We start from the raw sequence: 14068 nt of genomic DNA, 5'->3' as shown, positions 1-14068 counted from the left end.
TGGTTTTTGAAATCAGAATTAAAACAAAACAAAACACCAATGATTCCAAGAAAACAATTATTATTATTATTATTATTATTGTTGTTGTTGTTGTTATTGTTGTTATTATTATTATTATTTTTATTATTATTATTCTCCTCCTCCTCCTCCTCCTTATGATGATTATCCTTATGATGATGATCCTTATTATGATTATTATCTTATTGTTATTCTTGTTATTCTCCTTCTTATTATTCTCCTTCTTATTCTCCTTTAAGTATCTTAGCTGGGTTAACCAATGAGGATAGCAGTTTTTCTTCTGGTCTGAAGAAACGGCTTTCATTCAACTTCTGATTGCTCTTTTTGGCTCCTGTTGTGAAAGTGTGGACAGGACATGATGAGAAAGCAAGAGACAGACTTCTCGTTAGATTCTAACCTTTCAGATCTTGGCCTTCGGGTACTGATTTTTACATAGGGTTGTCTGTCACAGGGAGGGAAATGCTGCACTTTGGGGGCCTGATGGATCCCTGCAACAGACTTGGCTCAGCCTACATAGGCGGGCCAAGCTGTGGTGTGGGAACTTTACCAAGTTTCTTTACACAAAATGGTGGTGTGCGGCAGCAGGAGTCCTCATCACCACCCACCACCATTTTGAGCAAAAAAACTCTGCTGCCCTGGGTCCCAGGAGGGGAGGACAGAGACAGTTGCACATGCCAGTGGGTCGCTGTGCACAAAATGGAGGCGAGGGAAGCAGCGCTCTTCTCTTGTCCTCCATTTTACACATAGCAGGGTCAATATGTGTGCAAGATGTTTGTTCTCCCTCCTGACCCCAGGAGGGAGAATGATGGACTTGTGCACTGCAAACCCATTGTGCAAAAAATGGAGGATGAGAGCGGAGCAGCACTCTTCTTCTTCCTGTCCCACCACTGCCACAGCAGGGACAGAAGGAGGATAGGGGAGCAGCACTCTTCTCTCCGCCACCCATCCTGGTTTCTGCAAAAGCAGCAGCTCTGGTGGGACAGGAGGAGGATGAGAGGGAAGGCCCTCTCATCCTCTTCCTCTCCTGCTGGTGCTGCTGCCACTATGGTAGCAGGAATGGGAGGAGGAGAAGGGAGCGCTGCTGTCCTTTCCACCTGTCTGTGGCAGCAGCGGCAGCAGCATGACAGCAAGGGCTAGGGATGTATGAAAGTCACTTACCTTTCGCGGATTATGTTGATGGTGGGGGGGGAGGCGTTCCGTCCCTCCCCCTGGAATCCTTGACGGGGGGGAGGCACTCCGTTCCTCCCCCTCGGAATCCTCTGCAGCTGGCTGTGCTCCGCTGCAGCTCCGCGGAGCAGCCGGCCAGGCCCAGCCAGGCCAGAGCCGTCCGCAGCCACATTTCCAGCCGTGGAGGGCTCTGGGAAAAAACAACAACAAAAAACTGGACGCTATTTGCGTTCCCCTTATTTTCACCGTCTTAGTCTATGTAAAGATTTACATAGACTAAAATAAGGACTAAAAATACGTAGACTAAAATAGCCATAGCCATAGCCGCCGCCATTTGCGAATGCCTTTTTTTTTTTTTACCCAGTCGTTTTAGGCTACATAAAAACTTACATAGCCTAAAATGTCTGGGTAAAAAAAAAAGTCGTACGCAAATGGCGGCGGCCGTAGCTGCAGCGATTTGCATACGCCTTTTTTTTTCACTCAGACGTTTTAGGCTACGTAAAAACTTACGTAGCCTATCATGTCTCTGTAAAAAAACAAAAAAAAACAACTGCAAATGGCGGCGGCGGCAGCCGGTTGGAAGACCAGCTGCCACAGTCACCGCAGCTGCTGCTGGAGCCGCCGCTGCCCAGAAGATCCGCCACAGGTAAATCTTGTCCTGGGGGGATCCGCGGGGGGGGGGCGGGGGGAGGCCATTCCGCCACAGATTTCGGGGGGCCGAATGCACTGGCATTCGGCCTCACTGAGATCCGTGGTGGAATTCTCTGCCATCCCTAGCAAGGGCTGGAGGATGCACGAGCGGGGCTCCCCTCTCACTCCTAGGGATGTACGAAATTGGCCTTACCTGGCTCCGCTGGGTTCCGCTGGGGGGGGAGGCGCTCCGTCCCTCCCCCTGGAATCCTGGCCAGCTGGCTGTGCTCCGCAGGGATTCTGCGGAGCCGCCGGCCAGCTCCGCCAGCAGCCGGACATCGAGCCGCTGGCTAGCAGAGATGCAAATGGCGGCGGCCGTAGCCACCACCGTTTGTGTCCCTGTAGTCAGCCGTGATAGGCTACGTAAATCTTTACATAGCCTATCACGTCTGACTTAAAACAACAACAACACGCGCATACGCAAATGGCGGTGGCTACGGCCGCCGCCATTTGCATTCCTTATTTTGTCCCGTCTTAGTCTACATAAATATTTATGTAGACTAAGACGGCAAAAATAAGGGGAACGCAAATAGCGTAGCGGACGCTATTTGCGTTCCCCTTATTTTCGCCGTCTTAGTCTACGTAAATATTTACGTCGACTAAGACGGGCCAAAATAAAGAATGCAAATGGCGGCGGCTGTAGCTGCCACCATTTGCATATGTGCGTGGTTTTTTTAAAAAAAGTCAGACGTGATAGGCTATGTAAAGATTTACATAGCCTATCATGTTTTTTTTTTAACCTAGCCATGATAGGCTACATAAACCTTTATGTAGCCTATTACGTCTTTTTTTTTACACGGGAAATGGTGGTGGCGGCAGCCGGTCGGAAGACTGTCCGCCACTGTCGCCGCACCGCCACCAGAGCCGCCGCTGGAACCACTGCCGGAGTCGCCGCCACCCGGAAGATCTGCCCCAGGTAAGTCTCGTCCGGGGGGATCCGTGGGGGGGGCAGGGGGGCAGGTCATTCCGCCACAGATTTGAGGGGGCCGAATGCACTGGCATTCGGTCTCCCCAAGATCCGTGACGGATTTCTCTGACATTCCTACACTCTTTCCCTCACTGTCACGCTGTCAGAAAATCTGCCAGCTGGCTTCCTGACTTGGCAAGGGCTGAGTTGAGCCAGCTGGCAGATGGTTGGGCCAGAGTCCTGGGGGCTGAGCCGGTGAAAGCTCTCCAAGCTCCACCTCCCAAACGGTTTCCTCCAATATCCCTATTTTTTACACAAGACAACATTCAAAATCTGATTTCCCTTCTGGTAATCTGAAGTGGTACAGTATATTCCACTATGTTAGGGCTCTCATACTCATTCCCAACTGATGATACTGCATGAGTACACTACTGAAATAAACTGGCATAAGGACATTGTGCCCAGCGCCCCCAGGTATCTGGCCACAGTCAATAGACAGGATGCTGAATTGGACAGAACCATTTGCGGTTCGGTGGGGCAGTTTGAGGGATCGGAGCTTTGTGAAATCTGATATGAATCGACCTCATCCACAAGTCACAGACTAACGTACACATTGGAAAGTAGCTATCTGTCAGAATAGGCTGTTGTGATGCAGTTCTCAGCTCAGAAAAATAAGAATAAAAATGCACTGAAAAATGTGTATTTCAAGAGAAAATGTTTACAAAATGCATATGTAAATATGTCTGTAGATGCACATTTTCCTACAGATGTTTATTATTATTATTATTATTATTATTAAATCATAGATTAATGCAGAAATGAGATGTATATTTATCTATTTATTTATTACATTTCTATACCACCCAATAGCTGAAGCTCTCTGGGCGGTTCACAGAAATTAAAACCACAAAGTCCTCATCCATTTATGGATAATTTTTGGACTTTTGAGTAAACACATGCAAAAGTGACATGGACCAAAAATACACTGATCCATCCATGATCTCTACTGGAGGCTGCCATTACTAGGCCATGTTCTATCTATTTTATTTATTTATTTATTTGTACTAAACGTAGTAAAATTCCTTAGTGGTTCACAATATTAAAATACAGTTAGTTGCAATATTAAAAACACCATATTAAAAGCACAACATTAGAACAATTACACTAAAAACAATTGAAGGAGCAGCAAAATGGAGCTGCATGATTAGTTTACTTACAGCCCAGGGAAAGCCTGGGTAAACAAGTGTGTTTTCAGGAGGTGCTTAAAAGATGTCACATTTTCTGCCTCCCAAACTGCACAAGGGAGAGTTTTCCAGAGGGGGTGCTGCCATTGGGACTCTTTATGGCGACATTCCATTCATTCTGGAAAGACCAGCAAGGCCTCCTTTCATTGTCAGAGGTGTTTCTGAATGCAAGGAGTGGGATAGTAGTTCAGATTCTGAAGGAGAACCATCGGACATGGGGGAAGGTGTTTTCCCAGGCTAGTCCAGATATGAGTAGGCCTGCTTCTCAGGTTACAACCGTCCAGATGGCTGAGCATGAGGGTGCCTCCTCACCCACCCCCCTGTGAGAGGCAGTGAACAGGAGATTGACTTAATGGATGCCAGGCACAGGCACAGAGCAAAGAGAGAGAAGGCAGGGGCAGAACTTAGACTGTCTACCCAATTGGCCTTGCATGAGAAGCTCCGCTTAGAGGCCTCATGAGATGAGAGGGACCTCCCCCCCCCTTAAATTAGGCTAGCCAGACTGCCTCCCTCTTCAAACAGTGGGCCACTCTTGTAAATTCCATTTGGATCCCCTGAAGGCATTCCTGGAGAGTTTCTCTGAGAATTTGCAGCTGTATGACCCTGTGAAGTAATGGATTAAAAGCTGTAGACTGAAGCCTCTCGTCTGTGTATGTTTGGGCATTGAAGTGAAGTGGGGGCTAAGGGAATTGTGACACTCATGATCTTAAGTGTTGCCTGGGAATATATAAGGGAAGGTTGTCTGCTGGGTATCCTGGTCTCAAGTTGTTTTAGCTGTGCTTCACTCCAATTGGAGGGAAGGGGTATACAGGTCCTTCTTCTCCTGTTGGGCTTCCCTTCCAACTACAATTAAGGACCCACAAGACACCACCCCTCCCGATTCCTTAAATGCCCACGGTATCCTCAGTTTTGCAGAGATGAGACTCCACTCTCCATTTCTTGGCAGTACTAATGGCATCTGCTTCCTCACCCACTTCCCAGCCACTGAGACTTCATGACATCTCCATTCTGCTTCCTGCCTAACCAATACAAACTCTTCCTCCACACCTCTCATGTGGATTTTGTAAAATCCGTCCTGTCTGCATTTCATGGATTATCAGGCGCCTTTTGTCCTGTCGTCCACTCATTGGCGGAAGTGGATTTACCCCCCCAGTTTCCTGAATTGGTGTCAATTTGCATAAAATACTAGAAAGTAAAAAACAAATGAACAAACCCTGGTCTGCAAGTCTGTGGAATCCATGTGATTTGGGAAAAGCCAGTCCTCTGCAGAATCTATGGGTTGGATTCATAGTAACCTGAACTCATTGGATTCCATTGCAGATTTCTCCAGAATCCCATTCTCATGGCATCATTTTCTTCCTATCATAATAACGAGTGGAAGAGATGTAGAGGTATAAATCCTACATCCACAATCAGATACTTTTGGTGCTCTTTTAATGAAAAATATCTAATAATATTAAGATATATTTCTTTTAAAAATCTAATTTTATCTGATAAAGGAACTAGAAAATTAATTACATAGACGATTAGTGTGACTACACTGTAATAAATGAGCAGCACTATGGAAAAAATGAATGATTGAAAATATAATATGAATCAGATCTGTTAGAAACTGGAACATATTTGTATGATTCATTAAATATAGCTCCAATTTATTTGGAGGGCCATCCATTTAATAAGTAACTGAACACCCTGATCCCAAACAAATTGACCTTATCCCAAGGAGCTTTATTATGCACCTTGTTATTCATGAGGTAGGATTGAACTTACACAGTTGGTTTTTCAGTGTCCCTCCCCTACTCTGTAATACAGTCTTCAAAACCTGATTTTTTAAAAACATCCAGCCCTTCCCTCCTCCCAGAGTAGCATATAGGTAGAGGAGAAGAGGGAACTTTGTCATTTCTGATGCAGTTTCAGTCATTTAGGCATATATGAATATTTTGGTTTTGCTTGCATGCCTGTTAGAACCTTTGAACATGAGAACAAGAACATTTCTGCAAAAAATATTCACAAATTACTGGACATGGCTTGCGTTCAATTTGTACAACTTTCCCAGATAGCTTTGGCACAAATTTCCTAATTTCTGCAAATTTCCCCTGTAGACTGAATCAGCCAAATTTTGTCTATGCAGGAAAGTTGTGCAAATTTCATTATTCGTTGCTACACGATTTGTGCAATATTGCCATTCTCGTGGAGCAAGTAGCAATCACAAATGTGAACAGGAATCAGACATGAGGTGAGTGGTCTAAGGATGTACGAAAGTGACTTACCTTTTCGGGGATTCTGTTCATGGTGGGGGGGGAGGCATTCCATCCCTCCCCCCGGAATCCTCAACGGGGGGGGAGGCGATCCAGTCCTCCCCTCCGGAATCCTCGATGGCCGGTTGTGCTCCGCGGCAGCTCCAGGCCAGGGCCGTCCGCAGCTGGATTTCTGGCTGCGGAGGGCTCTGGGTAACAGAAAAAAACACTTATGCAAATGGCGGCTACGGCTGCTGCCATTTGCGTTCCTTATTTTTCACCAACTTAGTCTACGTCAATATTTATGTAGACTAAGACGAAGACAAGAAAGGGGAATGCAAAAAGCGTAATGGGCGCTATTTGCATTCCCCTTTCTTGTCTTCATCTTAGTCTATGTAAATATTGACATAGACTAAGACGGCGGAAAAAAAGGAACGCAAATGGCTTTATGTAGTCTTTATGTAGCCTATCACATCTATGGGGGGAAAAAAAAGGCACAGACTGCAAATGGTAGCGGCGGCAGTCGTTCGGAAGACCAGCCGCCGCCACCACCACCGAAGCCGCCACTGGAGCCACCGCCGTCCGGAACATCCGCCCCAGGTAAGTCTCGTCCTGGGGGGGGATCTGCGGGGGGCAGGGGGGTGGCAGGCCATTCTGTGATAGATTTCAGGGGGCTGAATGCACTGGCATTTGGCTTCACCGAGATCCGTGGCGGAATTCTCTGACATCCCTAGGTGAGACTATGTTCAGAGAACCCTAGCAAGCTTGAATATTGCTCATTCGCCCATCCCTACAGTCATCCTTAGGAGAACAACATCTCTCATGGGCCATTGGGCATTGTTCCCTGGCGTGCTGCTAAAAGGGCTTGTCTGGGCTGGATGTGCCTGATCTCAGAAGCTCTGCAGGGTCAGTCCTGGTTAGTACTTGGATGGGAGATTGCCTGGGAATCAGGCTTCCTGCATTAAGTAGGGGGTTGGACTTGATGGTCTTGTAGGCCCCTTCCAACCCTATGATTCTATGCTTCTATGATTCTCTCCACATGCAGCCACTGCTGCTACCATTGCTGACACCACCACTGCCACTTGCCAGGGAAGGGAAGGGGCATATGATGTTTTGAAGCAGTGGAGAGGAAGGAAACAGCCAGGAAGTGCTTTGAGGGATGGAAAGGGCTGTCAGGGAAAGGGGGAGAGGGAAGCCAGGAATTCTTCCAAGGCTTGGATTTTGATCCAAGTTGGATAAGAACTTCAGGTGCTTTAAAGGATCACATTACACTTAGGTCAAGCTTTTACAACCCCGTGAAGTTCTTAGCTGAGCCTGGTTTGGGAGAACTTGACCAGCAACTCTAGTGCTAAACTGGACATTTATTGAACACAAAGTTGTAATTAGGGATGCATGAGAAATTCGTTTCACTTTGTTTTTGATCAGAATTTTACCCAATTTGCACCTTCTACACCAAACAAGGATTCGGGCACAATCTGCAGTTGAAATTTGTACATTTCTGAGCTTCCAATGTGATTCACAGACCAAAAAAGCTGAGTTCAAGAGCATGCACACATTTGAAAAAAATGCACACAAATATGCCATAATCAATGGGAGAAGAATGTGTTAGGGATGTATGAAACACTTACCTGGCTTCGTCCAGGGACATCCGCAAATGGCGTCCCTGCATTAGCTGTGATGGGCTACATAAGTATCCTACTTACTTACGTAAGTATCCTACTTACTACGTAAGTATCCTACTTACTACTGTCATAGCCGCCGCCATTTGTGTCCCTGTATTGAGCCATGATAGGCTACGTAAATATTTACGTAGCCTATCACGGCAGGGGGAAAAATCCCAGCATACGCAAATGGCAGTAGCCGCCGCCATTTGCGTACGCTGGGTTTTTTCCCCCCCTGCCATGATAGGCTACATAAATACTTGTGTAGCCTATCACAGCAGGGAAAAAAAAAAACCCAGTGTATGCAAATGGTGGTAGCCGCCGCCATTTGCGTACGCTGGGTTTCTCCCCCCACTGCTGTGATAGGATACGTAAATACTTATGTACCCTATCACGGCCTCCGCAGGGACGCAAATGGCATCCCTGCGTTAGCCATGATAGGCTACATAAGTATTTATGTAGCCTATCATGGCTACGAAGAAGAGGAAGTGAATGGAGGCCTCAGGATGGCCACCATTCACAAAGCAGTGTGGACAGGAGCAGGTAAGTGCTCCATTTTGTGTGCCTTTTGTGGGGTGGGGGCGGTGGGGACTTCATCCCGTGCACCTTTCATGGGTTGGGGGGGCGGGGGCTTCATTCCGCGATGGATTTCGGGGGGCCGAATGCACTGGCATTCAGCCTCACCAAGATCCGTCGCGGAATTCTCTGACATCCCTACCTGGAGATGATATCAGCCACAAGTGCTAGTGGGTCAAGAGATGTCTGTCCGATTAATGGCAATGTGTAGGAATTCAAGCCTCAGATGAATAGAGTTTACAGGAGCCTGCACCCTGCAGAAAGGGCTACCATACCTGGAAATTTGACACAATTCCATCAAAAACCAAAAATCTCCTAGATGTTTGTTCATTTCCCCATGTAAGTCAAGGGGGCAACATATGAAGCCTTGATGTTCCCAAGTGAGGCTTGTCTTCAGACCTGAGCTGGAGCAGGTGGTATGCAACGTGGCCCAAGTGAAATCAGCCCACTTTCTACAGCACTGAAAAGCGAAGGTAATGAGAGCCAGTGTGGAGTGGCTAGAGTGCTGGACTGGGAACCGGGAGATCCAGGTTCTTCTACTCCCCACTCAGACAAGGAAGCTCACCGGGTGGCTTTTGGCCAGTCACAGACTCTCAGCCCAATCTTCCTCACAGGGTTGTTGTTGTGAGGATAAAATGGAGAGAAGGAGGATTGTTTACACCACCTTGGGTTCCTTAAGGAGGAAAAAAGGGGGGATATAAAGGTAATAAATAAGTAAATAAATAACCCTTTAGAGTGCTTTGAGAGTGTCAATAAACATGTAGACAGGGGTGATCTGGTGGAAATTGTTTACTTGGACTTCCAAAGGGCTTTTGACAAAGTCCCTCATCAAAATCTCTTGAGCAAACTTGGCAGGCATGGAATGAGAGGACAGGTCCTCTTATGGATCAGTAACTGGTTAAAGAACAGAAGGCAGAGAGTAGGAATAAATTGTAAATTCTCCCGATGGAGGGAAGTAAATAGTGGGGTCCCACAGGGATCTGTATTAGGACCAATGCTTTTCAGCCCATTCATAAATGATCTGGAATTAGGAGTGAGCAGTGATGTGGCCAAGTTTGCAGATGACACCAAATTATTTCGGATGGTTAAAACCAAAAGGGATTGTGAAGAGCTCCAAAAGGATCTCTCCAACCTGGGAGAATGGGCATCTAAACGGCAAATGCAGTTCAACATAAGCAAGGGTAAAGTGATGCACGTTGGGGCAAAAAATCCAAACTTCAAGTATAGCCTGATGGGATCTGAGCTAGCCTTAGTGTGCAACCCTTGCTGATACCATCCTTTACTCAACTCATATGATGTCATGTCATTGTCTGTCAGGAAATGAATTACACACACACACACACACACACGCACGCACACACACACACACACACACACTTGAATTGTGGTTGAAAGTCTAAGCATTATTTGAGTTCTGCGTATGACTGCTTCCTTTCCTCTAAAATTATCAGAGTCTCTTCTTAACCTTTCAGGTCTGGTCTGATTCTAAACTGCTATCTTCTCAATGTTGAATAACTACCCACGACTGTATCGCAGCAAATCCCAACCTGTTATATGAGCTCATTCTCACTTTTCCTTTCCATGTAATCACTTTATTTATAGAGATCTTTTGTTAGTGGTTCTATTTTATGCTCCCCCACCATCCTACTTGCTCAGAGGCTTCAATGTAGATTGATATGAGCAACTTTTCTGTCATCAAGGCATGCATGAGGGGATGGGTGGTGGTGGTGGGGTTACATCTGTGTACACACACACACACACACACACACAGATTAACAAATGCTGATTTGGAATGGACAAACCTTTTAAATTTGGTTTCTCTTAGTTCCCATTTTTCCAGTCTTCATTTCATTTCATTTCATTTCAAACTTTGAGAATTTATCCAGTCTTCATTTCTTCTCAAACTCTGAGATATATTTTCAAATTAATTTGAATGAAAATTCATTAGCATTGGTGGGGGAGATTTCTCCTAATACAGGCATTTTTAATGCATGTTGCCCAGCATACACAGTTTGGCAACTAATTTCCCCAATGTAATGCATTTTTACAACATTATTTCACCTAATGCACACATTTTTGCATGCATAGTTTGATTGGAGAACTCCAGTACAAATTTCAGACAAATGTGAATTTCAATAGATAACTGAGTAGGGATGGTGGAGAAATCCACCACAGACTCCAATGAGGCCAGATTCTTTAGAATCTGTCCCCCCCCCGGAGTCTGTGGTGGAACAGACTACCCCCACCCCCCCACCTGAAATCCCCCCAGGATGGACCCTACCTGGCGGCGGCTGGTCTGGGTTGTCGTCTTCGTTCTGCAGCCATCCGCTGCTGGGCTGCAGAACAAAATGGTGTCCAGCATAGGGGACGCCATTAGAAACCCTGCCCTTGGCTGTGATTGGCTATGTAAATATTTACGTAGCTTATCACGGCAAAAAGCAGGGATGCAAATGGCATAGTGGATGCCATTTGTGTCCCTGCCCTTTGCTGTGATTGGCTATGTAAATACTTACGTAGCCAATCACAAAAATCATAGCCAATCACGTAGCCAATCACAGCCCAAGGCAGAGATGCAAATGGTGTCCCCTACGCCAGACGCCATTTGCGGCTGCAGCCTGGCAACGGACGGAAGTCCAGCTGCGGGTGGCCCTGGCCTGCAGCTCTGCGGACTTGCCGCGGAGCGGAGCTGGCTAGGCAGGATTCTAGGGGGAGGGACGGATTACCTCCCCCCCCTGCAGATGCCCAGACAGAATGGGGTGAGTATTCCGTACACCCCTATAACTGAGTTTTGGATCGCTTAGTGGTTCGAAAGTGCAAAATGTTGTAAGTTCACATTAAAATGCAAACTTAATGAATTTCTCTCCCATCCCTATTGGGGATGAGATTTAAAGCTCCCCTCCCTGTGAACTGACCTAATCATGCCTGTCTCCTCCAGCTGATTAGCACTGGGAACGGTACCAATGACATGGAAGGGGGGTCATATGGGATTTCAATGGGCAGGAAGGTATGTGGGTATAACTCTCTCCATGCACCACCCTCATGTCATTGAAATGACATTCCACACAGGCCACCAAATGGCTTGCTTATGTGGAATGCAACTTTGATGAGGAGGGCTGCACATGGGGAGAGTCATCCACACATGCCTTTTTCCCCATCATAATTGTGCCAAACAGCCCACTGCTCAACTGAGTGTTTGGGGGGGGGGGTGATGGTGGCAGCTTGGGCAACCTGTGCAGGCTACACTGAAGTCTGTTATGTGCCATGGTTTACCCCTATAGATCATCTATTCAGGTGTGTGCTCAATCAAAACAGAGAAATGAACCTTTCACCTGTTTTACATTAAATGTTATAATACAAAATGCATACAAATATTAATTAAAATGCACACAATTGTACAATATATACTATATATAAAATATATACAGTATGCTAGAGATGTCAGAGAATTCCGCCACAGATCTCGGTGAGGCTGAATGCCAGTGCATTCGGCCCCCCAAAATCCATGGCGGAAAGAAGCCCCCCACCCCCTCGCAAAATGGGCCTGGAACGGAGCATCTACCTGCTGCCGTCCACTCTGCATTGCGAATGGCGGCCATGTCTGTGGCCACCATTCGCTTCTTCCATATAGCTGTGATAGGCTATGTAAATACTTACGTAGCCTATCACGGCTAACGCAGGGACGCCATTTGCGTTCCCTTTTTTGCCTTAATAGGCTACATAAATATTTACGTAACCAATCACGGCAAAAAAAAAAAAGGAACGCAAATGGCGGCCGCTGTAGCTGCCGCCATTTGCATTCGCTGTTGTTGTTTTTTTGCCGTGATAGGCTATGTAAATATTTACGTAGCCTATCATGGCAAAATACAGGGACGCAAATGGTTGCAGCTACGGCAGGTGCCATTTGCATCCCTGCAGGCTGCCCAGCGGCCTGATGTCCAGTTGCGGGCAGCCCTGGCCGGTGGCTCTGCGGAATCTCTGCAGAGCGGAGCTGGCCAGAGAGAATTTTGGGGGGAGCGATGGAGCACCTCTCCCCCCCCCATGAATGTCACCCTTCGAAAAGGTAAATGGCTTCCGTACATCCCTACAGTATGCACTAGGGATGAATGGACTCATCCCCGTCCAGGGAAGCTGGTTGCTTGCCCAGCTGCTGCCGCTACCCACGCCCACTCATTGTATTGTGTGGGCCCCTAGATGCTTAGCAACTGACCCGCAAGTACTGCAGGGCTGCCCACTCCTTACCTGAGCCACCATTGTTACACAAAATGGCATCTTGGGTCTTTCCAGTAAACTAATGTTGCACAGATTGCTGCCATAAAGGGACCATGCACACAACACTACAGGTGTTCAATTTTGCACAAATTTCCCCTGCACAGTGAATCAGCACCACTTCATGGAGGGAAATTGCACAAATTAGGAAATTTGTGCAAATTTGTGCAAACTTATGCAAATTTCGCATTTGATGGCTGCTCCATTTGCCCAATTTTCCCATTTGCGCAGATCAAGCAGCTATTACAAATCCAAACAGGAATCAGTCACAAGATGAGTGATGAGATGATGTTCAGAGAATCCTGGCAATCTCGAACATTGCTCATTCACCCATCCTTACTCAGCTGTACAGAAAATTTGGCATTTTTAAAAATTTAATACAGTCCCAGGCCTTAAATACAGTGCTATGTAAAAAGAAACTGATGTGAACATTAAGTATGCAGTGCAAATATATGCAGCATCTTCTGTCTCTGGAGTGATGCCACAATGAAGTAATCTCCCAGGTTGGCATCATCTTTGCTTGGAAGGGGGCGAAAAAGAACAAACTGTCCCAAAGGAAACCACCCACTAGGACAGACGTTAGAAGAAACAACCCAGAGACATTTGCAAACAACAACAACAACCCCTGGGTTAAGTAAGGATTCTAATCTAAAGGGTGCTGCAATAAGCTCTTTCAACTCTTCCTTAAAGCCTGATCTTCCTTCTGTTAACACATCTAAAGGGGTAGCTCATCTAGTGAGCAGTTCCATACTCCTGGAGACATTCCATTCCCCAAATTGCCCATCTCTTTTAACTGTGGAATAAGGATCCTTTGCTTAGGGATGGCAGAGAATTCTGCCACGGATCTCGGTGAGGCCGATTGCCAGTGCATTCGGCCCCCCGAATTCTGTGGCGGAACTGCCTGCCACCCCCTGCCCCCCCGCGGATCCCCCCTGGGATAAGACTTACCTGGGGCGGATCTTCTGGGCCGTGGCGGCTCTGGCGGCGGCTTCGGTGGCGGTGGCTGCGGTGGTTGGTCTTCCGACTGGGTGCCACCGCAGCCATTTGCAGTCTTGTCGTTTTTTTTTTTCTTTTACAAGATGTGATAGGCTACATAAAGACTTACATAGCCTATTATGTCTGGTTTAAAAAAAAATGCATATGCACATGGCGGCGGCTATGGCTGCCGCCATTTACGTTCCTTATTTTTGGCTGTCTTAGTCTACGTGAATATTTACGTAGACTAAGATGGTGAAAATAAGGGGAACGCAAATAGCGTAGCAGACGCTATTTGCGTTCCCCTTGTTTTCGCTGTCTTAGTCT

The 14068-nt window shown here is 46.7% G+C and overlaps 1 long non-coding RNA gene across 1 annotated transcript in view; it reads right to left on the bottom strand.

The window, feature by feature from the left end:
• Window positions 1-41: 41 nt before the first annotated feature.
• The window catches only part of LOC146346581 (uncharacterized), a 37889-nt gene continuing 23862 nt past the window's right edge, over window positions 42-14068 (bottom strand). Inside the window, exons 3-5 of the long non-coding RNA XR_014789967.1 lie at window positions 6297-6472; window positions 1177-1375; window positions 42-349 (exon numbers count right to left, since the gene is read on the bottom strand). This is a non-coding gene — a long non-coding RNA (uncharacterized LOC146346581). The remainder of the gene's footprint in view (window positions 350-1176; window positions 1376-6296; window positions 6473-14068) is intronic.

The sequence above is a fragment of the Heloderma suspectum genome, chromosome 4, assembly GCF_057233095.1.
Source record: "Heloderma suspectum isolate Gila_16-S chromosome 4, 16-S_ref, whole genome shotgun sequence".
Classification (NCBI taxonomy): domain Eukaryota; kingdom Metazoa; phylum Chordata; class Lepidosauria; order Squamata; family Helodermatidae; genus Heloderma; species Heloderma suspectum.
The sequence above is the reverse complement of the archived record's forward strand: the minus strand, read 5'-3'. Positions and strand labels throughout refer to the sequence as shown.